Source organism: Dendrobates tinctorius, unplaced genomic scaffold, assembly GCF_039654945.1.
Source record: "Dendrobates tinctorius isolate UK_male_01 unplaced genomic scaffold, ASM3965494v1 ptg000129l, whole genome shotgun sequence".
NCBI classification, from domain to species: domain Eukaryota; kingdom Metazoa; phylum Chordata; class Amphibia; order Anura; family Dendrobatidae; genus Dendrobates; species Dendrobates tinctorius.
In genome coordinates, this window is record NW_027361797.1 from 21,486,198 (window position 1) to 21,504,122 (window position 17,925).

At 51.8% G+C, this 17,925-nt stretch overlaps 1 long non-coding RNA gene across 4 annotated transcripts in view; it reads right to left on the reverse strand.

Moving 5' to 3' along the window:
• The window catches only part of LOC141047650 (uncharacterized), a 50,595-nt gene that overhangs the window by 4,467 nt on the left and 28,203 nt on the right, over nucleotides 1-17,925 (reverse strand). For 3 of the 4 annotated variants that reach the window (XR_012219866.1, XR_012219864.1, XR_012219863.1), the window contains exons 2-3: nucleotides 11,256-11,404; nucleotides 10,304-10,461 (exon numbers count right to left, since the gene is read on the reverse strand). This is a non-coding gene — a long non-coding RNA (uncharacterized lncRNA). The remainder of the gene's footprint in view (nucleotides 1-10,303; nucleotides 10,462-11,255; nucleotides 11,405-17,925) is intronic. The other variant, XR_012219865.1, reaches the window with a different exon arrangement.

Sequence of the window (17,925 nt, forward strand, 5' to 3'; positions counted from 1 at the left end):
TCCCGTTGGCGTGCCTCCGAAGCACAGCCACTGTCCCGTTGGCGTGCCTCCGAAGCACAGCCACTGTCCCGTTGGCGTGCCTCCGAAGCACAGCCACTGTCCCGTTGGCGTGCCTCCGAAGCACAGCCACTGTCCCGTTGGCGTGCCTCCGAAGCACAGCCCCTGTCCCGTTGGCGTGCCTCCGAAGCACAGCCACTGTCCCGTTGGCGTGCCTCCGAAGCACAGCCACTGTCCCGTTGGCGTGCCTCCGAAGCACAGCCACTGTCCCGTTGGCGTGCCTCCGAAGCACAGCCACTGTCCCGTTGGCGTGCCTCCGAAGCACAGCCACTGTCCCGTTGGCGTGCCACCGAAGCACAGCCACTGTCCCGTTGGCGTGCCACCGAAGCACAGCCACTGTCCCGTTGGCGTGCCTCCGAAGCACAGCCACTGTCCCGTTGGCGTGCCTCCGAAGCACAGCCACTGTCCCGTTGGCGTGCCTCCGAAGCACAGCCACTGTCCCGTTGGCGTGCCTCCGAAGCACAGCCACTGTCCCGTTGGCGTGCCTCCGAAGCACAGCCACTGTCCCGTTGGCGTGCCTCCGAAGCACAGCCACTGTCCCGTTGGCGTGCCACCGAAGCACAGCCACTGTCCCGTTGGCGTGCCACCGAAGCACAGCCACTGTCCCGTTGGCGTGCCTCCGAAGCACAGCCACTGTCCCGTTGGCGTGCCTCCGAAGCACAGCCACTGTCCCGTTGGCGTGCCTCCGAAGCACAGCCACTGTCCCGTTGGCGTGCCTCCGAAGCACAGCCACTGTCCCGTTGGCGTGCCTCCGAAGCACAGCCACTGTCCCGTTGGCGTGCCTCCGAAGCACAGCCACTGTCCCGTTGGCGTGCCTCCGAAGCACAGCCACTGTCCCGTTGGCGTGCCTCCGAAGCACAGCCACTGTCCCGTTGGCGTGCCACCGAAGCACAGCCAGTGTCCCGTTGGCGTGCCACCGAAGCACAGCCAGTGTCCCGTTGGCGTGCCACCGAAGCACAGCCAGTGTCCCGTTGGCGTGCCACCGAAGCACAGCCAGTGTCCCGTTGGCGTGCCACCGAAGCACAGCCACTGTCCCGTTGGCGTGCCTCCGAAGCACAGCCACTGTCCCGTTGGCGTGCCTCCGAAGCACAGCCACTGTCCCGTTGGCGTGCCTCCGAAGCACAGCCACTGTCCCGTTGGCGTGCCTCCGAAGCACAGCCACTGTCCCGTTGGCGTGCCTCCGAAGCACAGCCACTGTCCCGTTGGCGTGCCTCCGAAGCACAGCCACTGTCCCGTTGGCGTGCCTCCGAAGCACAGCCACTGTCCCGTTGGCGTGCCTCCGAAGCACAGCCACTGTCCCGTTGGCGTGCCTCCGAAGCACAGCCACTGTCCCGTTGGCGTGCCACCGAAGCACAGCCACTGTCCCGTTGGCGTGCCACCGAAGCACAGCCACTGTCCCGTTGGCGTGCCTCCGAAGCACAGCCACTGTCCCGTTGGCGTGCCACCGAAGCACAGCCACTGTCCCGTTGGCGTGCCTCCGAAGCACAGCCACTGTCCCGTTGGCGTGCCTCCGAAGCACAGCCACTGTCCCGTTGGCGTGCCTCCGAAGCACAGCCACTGTCCCGTTGGCGTGCCTCCGAAGCACAGCCACTGTCCCGTTGGCGTGCCTCCGAAGCACAGCCACTGTCCCGTTGGCGTGCCTCCGAAGCACAGCCACTGTCCCGTTGGCGTGCCTCCGAAGCACAGCCACTGTCCCGTTGGCGTGCCTCCGAAGCACAGCCACTGTCCCGTTGGCGTGCCTCCGAAGCACAGCCACTGTCCCGTTGGCGTGCCTCCGAAGCACAGCCACTGTCCCGTTGGCGTGCCTCCGAAGCACAGCCACTGTCCCGTTGGCGTGCCTCCGAAGCACAGCCACTGTCCCGTTGGCGTGCCTCCGAAGCACAGCCACTGTCCCGTTGGCGTGCCTCCGAAGCACAGCCACTGTCCCGTTGGCGTGCCTCCGAAGCACAGCCACTGTCCCGTTGGCGTGCCTCCGAAGCACAGCCACTGTCCCGTTGGCGTGCCTCCGAAGCACAGCCACTGTCCCGTTGGCGTGCCTCCGAAGCACAGCCACTGTCCCGTTGGCGTGCCTCCGAAGCACAGCCACTGTCCCGTTGGCGTGCCTCCGAAGCACAGCCACTGTCCCGTTGGCGTGCCTCCGAAGCACAGCCACTGTCCCGTTGGCGTGCCTCCGAAGCACAGCCACTGTCCCGTTGGCGTGCCTCCGAAGCACAGCCACTGTCCCGTTGGCGTGCCTCCGAAGCACAGCCACTGTCCCGTTGGCGTGCCTCCGAAGCACAGCCACTGTCCCGTTGGCGTGCCTCCGAAGCACAGCCACTGTCCCGTTGGCGTGCCTCCGAAGCACAGCCACTGTCCCGTTGGCGTGCCTCCGAAGCACAGCCACTGTCCCGTTGGCGTGCCTCCGAAGCACAGCCACTGTCCCGTTGGCGTGCCTCCGAAGCACAGCCACTGTCCCGTTGGCGTGCCTCCGAAGCACAGCCACTGTCCCGTTGGCGTGCCTCCGAAGCACAGCCACTGTCCCGTTGGCGTGCCTCCGAAGCACAGCCACTGTCCCGTTGGCGTGCCTCCGAAGCACAGCCACTGTCCCGTTGGCGTGCCTCCGAAGCACAGCCACTGTCCCGTTGGCGTGCCTCCGAAGCACAGCCACTGTCCCGTTGGCGTGCCTCCGAAGCACAGCCACTGTCCCGTTGGCGTGCCTCCGAAGCACAGCCACTGTCCCGTTGGCGTGCCACCGAAGCACAGCCACTGTCCCGTTGGCGTGCCTCCGAAGCACAGCCACTGTCCCGTTGGCGTGCCTCCGAAGCACAGCCACTGTCCCGTTGGCGTGCCACCGAAGCACAGCCACTGCCCCGTTGGCGTGCCTCCGAAGCACAGCCACTGCCCCGTTGGCGTGCCTCCGAAGCACAGCCACTGCCCCGTTGGCGTGCCACCGAAGCACAGCCACAGCCCCGTTGGCGTGCCACCGAAGCACAGCCACTGCCCCGTTGGCGTGCCTCCGAAGCACAGCCACAGTCCCGTTGGCGTGCCACCGAAGCACAGCCACTGTCCCGTTGGCGTGCCACCGAAGCACAGCCACTGTCCCGTTGGCGTGCCACCGAAGCACAGCCACTGTCCCGTTGGCGTGCCACCGAAGCACAGCCACTGTCCCGTTGGCGTGCCTCCGAAGCACAGCCACTGTCCCGTTGGCGTGCCTCCGAAGCACAGCCACTGTCCCGTTGGCGTGCCTCCGAAGCACAGCCACTGTCCCGTTGGCGTGCCTCCGAAGCACAGCCACTGTCCCGTTGGCGTGCCTCCGAAGCACAGCCACTGTCCCGTTGGCGTGCCTCCGAAGCACAGCCACTGTCCCGTTGGCGTGCCTCCGAAGCACAGCCACTGTCCCGTTGGCGTGCCTCCGAAGCACAGCCACTGTCCCGTTGGCGTGCCACCGAAGCACAGCCACTGTCCCGTTGGCGTGCCTCCGAAGCACAGCCACTGTCCCGTTGGCGTGCCTCCGAAGCACAGCCACTGTCCCGTTGGCGTGCCACCGAAGCACAGCCACTGTCCCGTTGGCGTGCCACCGAAGCACAGCCACTGTCCCGTTGGCGTGCCACCGAAGCACAGCCACTGTCCCGTTGGCGTGCCACCGAAGCACAGCCACTGTCCCGTTGGCGTGCCACCGAAGCACAGCCACTGTCCCGTTGGCGTGCCACCGAAGCACAGCCACTGTCCCGTTGGCGTGCCACCGAAGCACAGCCACTGTCCCGTTGGCGTGCCACCGAAGCACAGCCACTGTCCCGTTGGCGTGCCACCGAAGCACAGCCACTGTCCCGTTGGCGTGCCACCGAAGCACAGCCACTGTCCCGTTGGCGTGCCACCGAAGCACAGCCACTGTCCCGTTGGCGTGCCACCGAAGCACAGCCACTGTCCCGTTGGCGTGCCACCGAAGCACAGCCACTGTCCCGTTTGCGTGCCACCGAAGCACAGCCACTGTCCCGTTGGCGTGCCACCGAAGCACAGCCACTTTCCCGCTGGCGTGCCACCGAAGCACACCATTTCCCATGGGCCCGCCAGAAGGTCCCACTACTTGGCCTTTTTGCTTACCACTTGTGCGACCATGTTGGGCTTTTTAGCCTGCCATCGAGATACATTCATTGGCCTCATTGTCTGCCACCTTGGAGTCCATCTTGGTTGTTTTTTTTTTTTTTACACTGCCACTACGGTTCATGTTCTGGCCCTTTTGCTTACCACCGGGACACCCATCTTGGCCTTTTTAGCCTGTCACTGCGGTGAATTCTTTGACTTTATTTGCCTGCAGGGTGCCCATCTTTAGCCTGCCCTGCCAACAGTATAATGCCCACCCACAAATAGCCGACAAAAAGTAGAATGGGCTCCATATAGCACAACATTTAATTTAATAGGCCCCATATAGTCCAACATTTAATGTAATGGGCACCGCACAACCCAACGTATAATGTAATGGGCCCCATGTAAAAGGCTCTGCATAACCCTCCATTTAATACAATGGGCCCCATGTAGCCCTCCAATTAATAAAATGCGTCCCACAAAGAACTCAATTTAATATAATGGAACCTGCATAGCACTCTATTATAATGGGACCCAGAAAGCCTTCTATTTAATATATTGTGCCCCCTATAGCCTTAAATTCAAAATAATTAGCCCCACATAGCTTTTCCTTACCACCGGAGAACACCCTTTTCCCTTGACATGCCACAAGAGCTCACCCGTTTCCCGTTGGCGTGCCACCGGAGCACTCTTGTTGGCGTGCCACCGGAGCACATCCGGTTCCTGTTGGCATGCCATCGAAGCACACCCTTTTCCCATTGGCATACCACCGAAGCACACGATTTCCGGTTGGCGTGCCACCAGAGCACACCCTTTTTTTCAGCTGGCGTGCCACCAAAGCACACCATTTCCCGTTGGCGTGCCACCGAAGCACACCCTTTTACAGTTGGCGTGCCACCAAAGCACACCCTTTTCCAGTTGGCATGCCACCAAAGCACACCCTTTTGCAGTTGGCGTGCCACCGAAGCACACCATTTCCGACTGGCGTGCCACCAGAGCACACCCTTTTCCCGTTGGTGTGCCACCAAAGCACACCATTTCCCGTGGGCCAGCCAGAAGGGCCCAATACTTGGCCTTTTTGCTTACCACCAGTGCGCCCATCTTGGGCTGTTTAGCCTGCCTTCAAGATACATTCACTGGCCTTATTGTCTACCACCATGGCATCCATCTTGGGTTTTCTTTTTTACACTGCCACTGCGGTACATGTTCTGGCCCTTTTGCTTAACACTGGGACACCCATCTTGGGCTTTTTAGCCTGACACCGCAGTGAATTCTTTGACTTTTTTATTTGCCTGCAGGGTGCCCATCTTGGCCTTTTTAGCCAGCCCTGCCGACAGTATAATACCTCCCCACACAAAGCCCTACATAGAGTAGAATGGGCTCCATATAGCACATTTAATGTAACAGGCCCCATATAGCCCAACATTTAATGTAATGGGCACCACACAACCCAACATAATGCAATGGGCCCCATATAAAAGGCTCTACATAACCCTCCATTTAATACAATGGGCCCTATGTAGCCCTAAAATTAATATAATGCGGCCCACAAAGAACTCAATTTAATAAAATGGGACCCAGAAAGCCTGCTATTTAATATATTGTGCCCCTATAGCCTTAAATTCAAAATAAATAGCCCCACATAGCTTTCCCTTACCACCGAAGCACAGCCACTGTCCCGTTGGCGAGCCACCGAAGCACAGCCACTGTCCCGTTGGCGTGCCACCGAAGCACAGCCACAGTCCCGTTGGCGTGCCACCGAAGCACAGCCACAGTCCCGTTGGCGTGCCACCGAAGCACAGCCACAGTCCCGTTGGCGTGCCACCGAAGCACAGCCACAGTCCCGTTGGCGTGCCACCGAAGCACAGCCACTGTCCCGTTGGCGTGCCACCGAAGCACAGCCACTGTCCCGTTGGCGTGCCACCGAAGCACAGCCACTGTCCCGTTGGCGTGCCACCGAAGCACAGCCACTGTCCCGTTGGCGTGCCACCGAAGCACAGCCACTGTCCCGTTGGCGTGCCACCGAAGCACAGCCACTGTCCCGTTGGCGTGCCACCGAAGCACAGCCACTGTCCCGTTGGCGTGCCACCGAAGCACAGCCACTGTCCCGCTGGCGTGCCACCGAAGCACAGCCACTGTCCCGCTGGCGTGCCACCGAAGCACAGCCACTGTCCCGCTGGCGTGCCACCGAAGCACAGCCACTGTCCCGTTAGCGTGCCACCGAAGCACAGCCACTGTCCCGTTGGCGTGCCACCGAAGCACAGCCACTGTCCCGTTGGCGTGCCACCGAAGCACAGCCACTGTCCCGTTGGCGTGCCACCGAAGCACAGCCACTGTCCCGTTGGCGTGCCACCGAAGCACAGCCACTGTCCCGTTGGCGTGCCACCGAAGCACAGCCACTGTCTCGTTGGCGTGCCACCGAAGCACAGCCACTGTCCCGTTGGCGTGCCACCGAAGCACAGCCACTGTCCCGTTGGCGTGCCACCGAAGCACAGCCACTGTCCCGTTGGCGTGCCACCGAAGCACAGCCACTGTCCTGTTGGCGTGCCACCGAAGCACAGCCACTGTCCCGCTGGCGTGCCACCGAAGCACAGCCACTTTCCCGCTGGCGTGCCACCGAAGCACAGCCACTTTCCCGCTGGCGTGCCACCGAAGCACAGCCACTTTCCCGCTGGCGTGCCACCGAAGCACAGCCACTTTCCCGCTGGCATGCCACCGAAGCACAGCCACTATCCCGCTGGCTTGCCACCGAAGCACACCATTTCCCATGGGCCCGCCAGAAGGTCCCACTACTTGGCCTTTTTGCTTACCACTTGTGCGACCATGTTGGGCTTTTTAGCCTGCCATCGAGATACATTCATTGGCCTCATTGTCTGCCACCTTGGAGTCCATCTTGGTTGTTTTTTTTTTTTTACACTGCCACTACGGTTCATGTTCTGGCCCTTTTGCTTACCACCGGGACACCCATCTTGGCCTTTTTAGCCTGTCACTGCGGTGAATTCTTTGACTTTATTTGCCTGCAGGGTGCCCATCTTTAGCCTGCCCTGCCAACAGTATAATGCCCACCCACAAATAGCCGACATAAAGTAGAATGGGCTCCATATAGCACAACATTTAATTTAATAGGCCCCATATAGTCCAACATTTAATGTAATGGGCACCGCACAACCCAACGTATAATGTAATGGGCCCCATGTAAAAGGCTCTGCATAACCCTCCATTTAATACAATGGGCCCCATGTAGCCCTCCAATTAATAAAATGCGTCCCACAAAGAACTCAATTTAATATAATGGAACCTGCATAGCACTCTATTATAATGGGACCCAGAAAGCCTTCTATTTAATATATTGTGCCCCCTATAGCCTTAAATTCAAAATAATTAGCCCCACATAGCTTTTCCTTACCACCAGAGAACACCCTTTTCCCTTGACATGCCACAAGAGCTCACCCGTTTCCCGTTGGCGTGCCACCGGAGCACTCTTGTTGGCGTGCCACCGGAGCACATCCTGTTCCTGTTGGCATGCCATCGAAGCACACCCTTTTCCCATTGGCATACCACCGAAGCACACGATTTCCGGTTGGCGTGCCACCAGAGCACACCCTTTTTTTCAGCTGGCGTGCCACCAAAGCACACCATTTCCCGTTGGCGTGCCACCGAAGCACACCCTTTTACAGTTGGCGTGCCACCAAAGCACACCCTTTTCCAGTTGGCATGCCACCAGAGCACACCCTTTTGCAGTTGGCGTGCCACCGAAGCACACCATTTCCGATTGGCGTGCCACCAGAGCACACCCTTTTCCCGTTGGTGTGCCACCAAAGCACACCATTTCCCGTGGGCCAGCCAGAAGGGCCCAATACTTGGCCTTTTTGCTTACCACCAGTGCGCCCATCTTGGGCTGTTTAGCCTGCCTTCAAGATACATTCACTGGCCTTATTGTCTACCACCATGGCATCCATCTTGGGTTTTCTTTTTTACACTGCCACTGCGGTACATGTTCTGGCCCTTTTGCTTAACACTGGGACACCCATCTTGGGCTTTTTAGCCTGACACCGCAGTGAATTCTTTGACTTTTTTATTTGCCTGCAGGGTGCCCATCTTGGCCTTTTTAGCCAGCCCTGCCGACAGTATAATACCTCCCCACACAAAGCCCTACATAGAGTAGAATGGGCTCCATATAGCACATTTAATGTAACAGGCCCCATATAGCCCAACATTTAATGTAATGGGCACCACACAACCCAACATAATGCAATGGGCCCCATATAAAAGGCTCTACATAACCCTCTATTTAATACAATGGGCCCTATGTAGCCCTAAAATTAATATAATGCGGCCCACAAAGAACTCAATTTAATAAAATGGGACCCAGAAAGCCTGCTATTTAATATATTGTGCCCCTATAGCCTTAAATTCAAAATAAATAGCCCCACATAGCTTTCCCTTACCACCGGAGAACACCCTTTTCCCGTTGGCGTGCCACCAGACCACACCCGTTTCCCATTGGCGGACCTCCGGAGCACATCCTTTTCTTGTTGGCGTGCCAAGGGAGCACATCCTTTTCCCGTTGGGTGTGCCACCGGAGCACACCCTTTTCCCGTTGGCATGCCACCGCAGCACACCCTTATCCAGTTGGCGTGCCACCGAAGCACACCCTTTTCCAGTTGGCGTGCCACTGAAGCACACCCTTTTCCAGTTTTGTGGAGCACATCCTTTTCCCGCTGGGTGTGCCACCGAAGCACACCATTTCCGGTAGGCGTGCCACCAGAGCACACCCTTTTATTGTTGGCGTGTCACCGGAGCACATCCTTTTCCCGCAGGCGTGCCACCGAAGCACACCATTTTCCCGTAGGCGTGCTCCCAAAGCACACCATTTCCTGTTGGCGTGCCACCGGAGCACATCCTTTTCCCGTTGGCGTGCCACCGGACCACACCCTTTTCCCGTTGGCATGCCACCGGAGCACACCCTTTTCCCGTTGGCAGGGCTGCCACTAGGAATTTCGGGGGCCCCATACTGGCAAAATTTTCAGGGCCCCCTTGAGACTCCGCCCAGGCTCCACCCCAGCCCCACCCCTCAAACTGTCGACAGTAAAAACTGCACTTCTCATCAAACACACATTAACAGTTCCCATTACCAGATCACACATCTAGCCAGCAGCTCTTGTTTTGGCCTAAAGATTTTGTAAATCTGCCACCACGACAAGGTAGACTCTTTTGGCCGGGCCCTACTCTACTGTAACCTATTGAACATTTGCTAAAATATCCAATACAATTTAGGTATATTTCTATTTATTTTTCAATTTTTAAAATGACCAATAATCACATCCAAAGGGACTAATACCACCGCACCATCACCATGTCCAGACCACATATTAACACCACATAGTGACCTATAATACCACATACATGGAACAAATACAGCCACCCCATGACCAGACCACATATTACCACCACAGAGACAAAATAATAGCACATACAAGGGACAAATACCACCACACCATGTCCCAACCACATATTACCACCACATGATGACCAATAATACCACATACAAGGAACAAATACTGCCACACCATGACCAGACCACATATTACCACCAGTGACAGAATAATAGCACATACAAGGCACAAATACCACAGCACCACGCCCAGACCACATATTACCACCACATGGTGACCAATAATACCACATACAAGGAACTAATACTGCCACACCATGACCAGACCACATATTACCACCAGTAACAGAATAATAGCACACACAAGGAACAAATACCACCGCACCATTCCCAGACCACATATTACCACGACATGGTGACTGAATACTACAATACTGATCATTAATAAAAAAACATAATACTATCACCATAAGTGCCATTATACACAGGAGAGCTGTACTTAGCATGTAGTGTCTGTGTTCAGGTAATACAGTGATCACCGGTGACATTATGCACAGGACCTCCGTATATAGTGCCAGTGTACAGGTAATACAGTGATCACTGGTGACATTGTACAAAGGCACTCTGTATATAGTGTACAGGTAATACAGTGACCACTGGTGACATTATACACAGGAGCTCTGTATATAGTGTCAGTGTACAGATAACACAGTGATCAGTGGAGACATTATACAAAGGCACTCTGTATATAGTGTATAGTGTCAGTGTACAGGTAACACACTGACTCACCAGTGATGTCTCTAGTGAAGTCCTTCATCTTTGTTTTTCATCTTTCATCCAGCACACACTGCCATCACGTCTTCCAGCCAGGGCTTGCCAGGAAATAACAGAATTATCTAGAGCTCCGCTTGCAGAACACATTCCTTATTTTTTTCCCAACTTCTACACTACACCAGATGAAGAAAAAAGGCGACAGTGTCACTCTGCACAGTAACAGAACCGCCCCCCCCATTTAAAACAGTATCCTCAAAAAAATAAAATAAATACATCATTTTCGTATTTTCTGATGTAAAAATAAACTACTACAAAATCCGAAAAATTTTAGTTTTTACACCAGCCCCTTATACACAATATGACAAAGGCCAAGTGTGGCTGATTCTTTTCTTTTTTTTTACTGCCGTGCTTCCCCCCAGAAATGAAAACATTACAAAATTGCAATTTTTTTTTTTTTTTTTACAAAACGTTTTCTTTTTTAACACTGAAATAAATTAAAAAAATCTTTGAGGTATGTGACCACGCTCAGGAAGAGCAGCGTTTTGGACGCAGCTCACCTGCACTACATACAAAACACTGCATTCTACTGTACACATTAGAAGCACAATGGATGGGATTTATAGAAATCCCATGCCCAATGTGCTACTACTTAGCGAGGCATATACTCACCCGCGGTGCGGATTTATGAACATGCAGCTTCCCCCAAAGCCATTCATTAGATGCGGTAAATCCGCACAGTTCACTAAGAACATGCAGCTTTAACTACGTAACTAAATCGCAGCATTTTGGATGCAGTGAAAATACGCTGCATACGCTGCGTTCAAAACGCTGCTATTTTCTGATAATGGGCACACAGACTGAAATCGCCGTAATAGAACTGCCCTGCAGTATCATGTTGCCCAGCCCTGAAGGCGTTAAAACGTATTTAAAAAAAAAAAAAATGATAAAAAGAAATATATTTACTTACTTCATTTTGCCAAACATTAGCATGAACAAAACCCATTACAGGAATTACTTAGAGGATTTTCAGGATCCCAATAAACAATTCCCCCTATTGCTCCAGATCTTCCATTGTTAACAAAGCAGCCATCAGTATGGACATCTGCTGATCTTCCTCTAGAATAGAAAAAAAAAAAGCAGTCTTGTCACAACAAGTAAGATATTTCAGAGTCAGTTTTACATAATAATCTTATTTTAGGTATTGCAAAGTATGTTCTCACATTTATTTCTGTAAGGCTAAGATCACATGACCATATTTTTGATCTGAGTGCTTTCTGTGAAAGAAAACGACAACACATGGACAGCGTTCAGGACAATGTTATTTAATGGGGCAATGCAAATGTTTTTTTTTTTCACAGACTGAATCTGCAAGTGGCAAAAAAAATTGCAGCATGCATTAATTTCTTTCGTGTTTTGCATGAGACTTTTGCACGATGGTTGAGCAAAATATAAAAAATATCACATTTCACACAGGGCCACCATAGGGCATCCAAGGAATGGACACATTGCATTTCTCTATGAAAAAAAATGCTGCACTCTATCGTGCTAAAGCAAGTCAATGTGAAATATATGAAATATGAATAGCAATACAGCTTTTGAATACTAGGAAAAAATGAATGAGACGCTTTGCACACAATTTGGCCAAATCACGTCTGCTCATCAACTAACATCAAGGTGGTCTCATAAGGCTGATAGGTCCCTATCTACATGATTACCTCTCTTAGGCCAGGGTCACACTAGCGTAAAATACTGACGAGTGCTACGCGAGAAAACATCGCAAAGCAGTCGGACTACTGTTAATCTATGGGGCAGCTCACATCAAAGTATTTTTTCTCGGGTGTATTCTACGTGCGTGTAAAATCACAGCATGCCGCGATTTTATGCATATATCGGCCGAGCCTCGCCAGTGCAAGCCTATGGGTGCGAGAAAACATCGGACACCACACAGACCATGCGAGTGCTGTCCGATGTATACGCACCGGTGTCCTTTGAAATGCCGTCAATTCATGTGCCGCATACAGTAAAATACTGACAAGTTAGAATAGGATATATACATATACACTGGGTGCAGAATTATTAGGCAAATGAGTATTTTGATCACATCATCCTTTTTATACATGTTGTCCTACTGCAAGCTGTATAGGCTTGAAAGCCAATGATTTGCATCTCTGTAATGAGGAGGGGTGTGGTCTAATGACAACAAAACTCTTTCTAAGGTGTGCTTAACTATTAGGCAACTTCCTTTCCTTTGGCAAAATGGGTCAGGAGAGAGATTTGACGGACTCTGAAAAGTCAAAAATTGTGAGATGTCTTGCAGAGGGATGCAGCAGTCTTGAAATTGCTAAACTTTTGAAGCGTGATCACCGAACAATCAAGCGTTTCATGGCAAATATCCAACAGGGTCGCAAGATGTGTGCTGATAAAAAAAAAGGCGCAAAATAACTGCCCATAAATTGAGGAAAATCAAGGGTGAAGCTGCCAAAATGCCATTTGCCACCAGTTTTGCCATATTTCAGAGCTGCAACGTTACTGGAGTATCAAAAAGCTCAAGGTGTGCCATACTCAGGGACATGGCCGAGGTAAGGAAGGCTGAAAAACGACCACCTTTCAACAAAAAACATAAGATAAAACATCAAGGTTATGCAGACATCTGCGGGCTGACATTAATAGCCTAGGAAGTGGCCATGGATACTGCCCCCCCCCCGGCTAAAAACATCAGCTCTCAGCCGCCTCAGAAAAGGCGCATCTCTAAGATGCACCGATTGTGGCACTTAACCTCGCTCTTCCCACTTGCCCTGTAGCGGTGGCAAGTGGGGTAATAGTTGGGGGGGTTGACGATATCATCAGGTGACATCAAGCCCCAAGGTTAGTAATGGGTTTGCTGAGAGCTGATGTTTTTAGCCGGGGTGGTCAGTATCCATGGCCCCTTCCTAGGCTATTAATATCAGCTCGCAGCTGTCTGCATAGCCTTTGCTGGTTATTAATTATAGGGGGACACCAAGACATTTTGGGGGGGTTTTAACCCCTTTACCCCCAAGGGTGGTTTGCATGTTAATGACCGGGCCAATTTTTAAAATTGACCACTATCCCTTTATGAGGTAATAACTCTGGAATGCTTCCATGGATCCCGGTGATTCTGACAGTTTTCTTGCGATATATTGTACTTCACGATAGTGGTAAAATTTCTTTGACAATACTTGCATTTATTTATGGAAAAAAAACGAAATTTGGCAAAAATTTTGAAAATTTTGCAATTTTCCAACTTTGAGTTTTCATGACCTTAAATCAGAGATATGTCACATAAAATACTTAAGTAACATTTCCCACATGTTTACTTTACATCAGCACAATTTTGGAACCAAAATTTTTTTCTTAGGAAGTTATAAGGGTTAAAAGTTGAACAGCGATTTCTCATTTTTACACCATTTTTTTTTTTGGGACTGTCTACATCACATTTGAAGCCACTTTGAGGGGTCTATATGATAGAAAATACCCAAAAGTGACACCATTCTAAAAACTGCACCCCTCAAGGTGCTCAAAACCACATTCAAGAAGTTTATTGATCCTTCAGGTGCTTCACAGGATTATTTGGAATGTTTAAAAAATTTTTACTTTAGAATAGATCCAATTTTTTTGTTTAACCCCTTTCTGCCATGAGACGTACTATCCCGTCCATGTGCCCTGGGACTTAATTACCAGGGACGGGATAGTACGTCATGGCATTTAATGCGACATCGTGACTTCAGTCGCGATGATGGCATTAAATTTCCGACGTCCAGGGGTCTGTCGCCGCCCTCCCTTCCTCCCGATCGCTGTGATTGGCTGTTGAAATTGTTGAAATCGAAACAGCCAATCACAGCGCTTCTCATTGTTTCAGCCAATCGGCGCAGCTGAAACAATGATGTGCTAGGCTGGGATCGAGTACCGATGTACTCGATCCTGGATCCGATTACTTGTAACGCTAGGCACCGGCAAAACCCCCCCGGATTGGCGCGATCACATCGATCGCGGCAATCGCAGGGCAGAGCGGCGCTATAGCGCCGCTCAACCCTGCCAGTATCGGTGCTGTATTAGCACCGATCCTAGGCAGGGACCTGATACAGGCCCAGTAGGGCCTGCAGGACCTGGTTGGCGCGATCGATTAGATCGGCAATCGCGCCAACCACAGGGCACAGCAGCAGTCACTCTGTGACCGCTCTGTGCCCTCCTGATGACCTGGGCATGACCTGCCTTTGAATCTGAGCTGCGAGCTCCGATCCTAGGTGGTTGCCATGGTCACCAGGCAGTACAGGGATTGGTGGATCGATATTATCATTCGATCCCACCAATGGCAGGTCACATCAGCGATGTGACCGCTCTGTGACCTGCCCCTGACCTGCCTGTGACCTGTATGACAGCTCTGCCGGGGGGTCCTCACACTAGCTGAGGATTCCCTAGAGAGCGGTCATACGTCTGGATCTCCTGGTGTGCTGGGTATTGTGGTGCCACAGCAGCAGTTTAGCAATACCTGCTAAAGAAAGAAGAAAACCCTACAACTGTAATTATTGCCTGATCCCCGATCCCTGCCCAATCTAGCTTCACCCCCAAACTAGCTTCATCCCCCCCAATCCCCCTTCCCGCTCTTTTAACCCCCCTCCACCCCTCCTTTGCGCCACCTCCGTGCGCACATTTAGCAGCCGCCGAGCGTTGATTGGTGACGCAGTTCACCAATCAACACTTGTGCTTGCTTTTTTTCCCTAAGCCCCCTTTGCGCCAGCTCCGTATTCGCATCCTACAGCCGCCAAACTTTGATAAGTTGACATAGTTCACTTATCATAGCTTGTGCTTGCTGATTTCCTTTTTTTTTTTTCACCCCCTCTTTGCGCCACCTGACTACAAGCATAAGGCCTCTTTCACACTTCAGTTTTTTGCATCATAAGGCCTCTTTCACACTTCAGTTTTTTGCATCAGTTCAAATCCGCCAAAAAGGCAGACAAGCGGATCCATTCTCAGACGGATCCTGAAAATGAGGAAATTTAAAGGAACCGCTGGCCGGGAGAGGGAGTTTTTTTTTGTCCGGCACCCAGAAAGAATTTCGGGTTAAATTAGTGTCTGGAGGATCCGCCAGAAAAAAAATCTTTGAGGATGGTGACGGACAGCAACTTTTGGCGGATCCGCAAAAAAAAACGGATGCAACGGACGGCAATCCGTCACAATCCGCCAGTAATGGAAGTCAATGGGGAAAAAAAACGGATCCTAAAAAGAAAATTGAGGATCCGTTTTTTTCAAAACCTGGCGGATTGTGACTGATTGTAAAAAACTGAAGTGTGAAAGAGGCCTAAGTGCTAATCCCTGTCTGATCTCTCTTCATCCCCACCCTTCCCCCTTCCCTCTTTTTACCCCCTCAATCCCCCTTTGCGTCGCCTCTGTGCACACATTTAGCAGCCCCCTTTGCGCCACTCCATATTCGCATCCCACAGCCGCCAAACTGTGATAAGTGACATAGTTCACTTATCAAAGCTTGTGCCTGCTGATTTCCTTTTTTTCACCTCCTCTTTGCGCCACCTAACTACAAGTGTAAGTGCTAATCCCTGATACCTGTCCGATCTCTCTTCATCCCCCCTTCCCACTTTTTACCCCCTCCATCCCCCTTTGCGCCGCCTCTGTGCGCACATTTAGCAGCCCCCTTAGGCTGGTTTCACATTTGCGTTTTTTTGCGCTGGAAAAAAACGCATACGTGCGCATGCGTTTTTTCCCCTATATTTAACATGGGTGCGCATACCTGCGCGCTGGCATGCGCACGTATGCAATTTTCATGCGCTGCGTTTTTTTGGGGTGTGCGTTTGTATTTTCCAGACGCAGCATGTTGCATTTTTTGGCCCTGCAAAAAAGCGCATGCGCACGTATGCGCACGTTTTGCGCTAAAAATGGCCATTATAGCCTATGGATGCGCATACGTGCGCACTGGCATGCGCATGTAAGCGTTTTTTTAGCGCTGCGTTTTTTTGGTGGTGTCCACTTGTTGTACTAGTTATAATCTTCTAAAGTCAAAAAAAAAAGTCTATATAAAGGAGGTGCCTGCCAAAACTCTGCCACTACTACACTGACAGATTGGAGAGCAGACAGTCAACAAGGAACCCATCTTCTATCAGCGAAGAATGTGAGTATATTACATTATATGCCTGTCCTTTTAAATTATGTATGTACTAATGATTTTTATTATTTTTAAATGCAGTATGTCTTCAGAATCCGAGTATTCCCCATCGCGGCAGGAATTGGCGCAAGCAGACCGTGAGGTGATTATTTTCGTGCATCTGGTAAGTATATCTGCTGCTTCTCCAAATCTCTTACGTTTTTTTCAACTTTTTTAAGACATCGTCATCATCATCTTCTGCGGACGGGACTAGTGAGGGCGAAGAGCAGGAGCAGCGAAGCCAAGTCCCGGTGGTGATACGGAATGTATGTATCAAATGATTTGTAATGTTCTTTATTTTTTATCTTCTATTTTTACTCTTTTTTATGTTTCTTTTTTTGTAACTTTTTATTCAATTTAAATTTGATTATTCTAATGAATGTGTTTTGTCTAGGTTCCACAACGGGATGAAGACGTCTACCTGGATAATGAGCAGCTCATCAGCCTGGTCCAGGAGCGTTCGCCGTTGTGGGACAGCCGTGACCGGCTGCACAAGGACATTGTGGTGACCCGGCGGCTATGGAATGAGGTGGCCGCAGCGTTGATGGATGGCTGGGACAGCGCCACAGCATCCTCCAAAAAGGCGTTTAGTGAGTATTTCCCTGCTCTGTATTGTGCCGCAGTGACTGTTGTCCTTGACGGCACTGTTGGGTTTCGTGCTAGGCATATTCTAGCAGGAAACCCAACAGTGTCATCGGGGTCTACAGTGACTGCTTTGAGTATTGTATTGCTACATTGTGCTGCAGTGACTGTTGTCCTTGACGGCACTGTTGGGTTTCGTGCTAGGTGTATTCTAGCAGGAAACCCAACAATGTCATCGGGGTCTACAGTGACTGCTTTGAGTATTGTATTGCTACATTGTGCCGCAGTGACTGTTGTCCTTGACGGCACTGTTGGGTTTCGTGCTAGGTGTATTCTAGCAGGAAACCCAACAGTGTCATCGGGGTCTACAGTGACTGCTTTGAGTATTGTATTGCTACATTGTGCCGCAGTGACTGTTGTCCTTGACGGCACTGTTGGGTTTCGTGCTAGGTGTATTCTAGCAGGAAACCCAACAGTGTCATCGGGGTCTACAGTGACTGCTTTGAGTATTGTATTGCTACATTGTGCCGCAGTGACTGTTGTCCTTGACGGCACTGTTGGGTTTCGTGCTAGGTGTATTCTAGCAGGAAACCCAACAGTGTCATCGGGGTCTACAGTGACTGCTTTGAGTATTGTATTGCTACATTGTGCCGCAGTGACTGTTGTCCTTGACGGCACTGTTGGGTTTCGTGCTAGGTGTATTCTAGCAGGAAACCCAACAGTGTCATCGGGGTCTACAGTGACTGCTTTGAGTATTGTATTGCTACATTGTGCCGCAGTGACTGTTGTCCTTGACGGCACTGTTGGGTTTCGTGCTAGGTGTATTCTAGCAGGAAACCCAACAGTGTCATCGGGGTCTACAGTGACTGCTTTGAGTATTGTA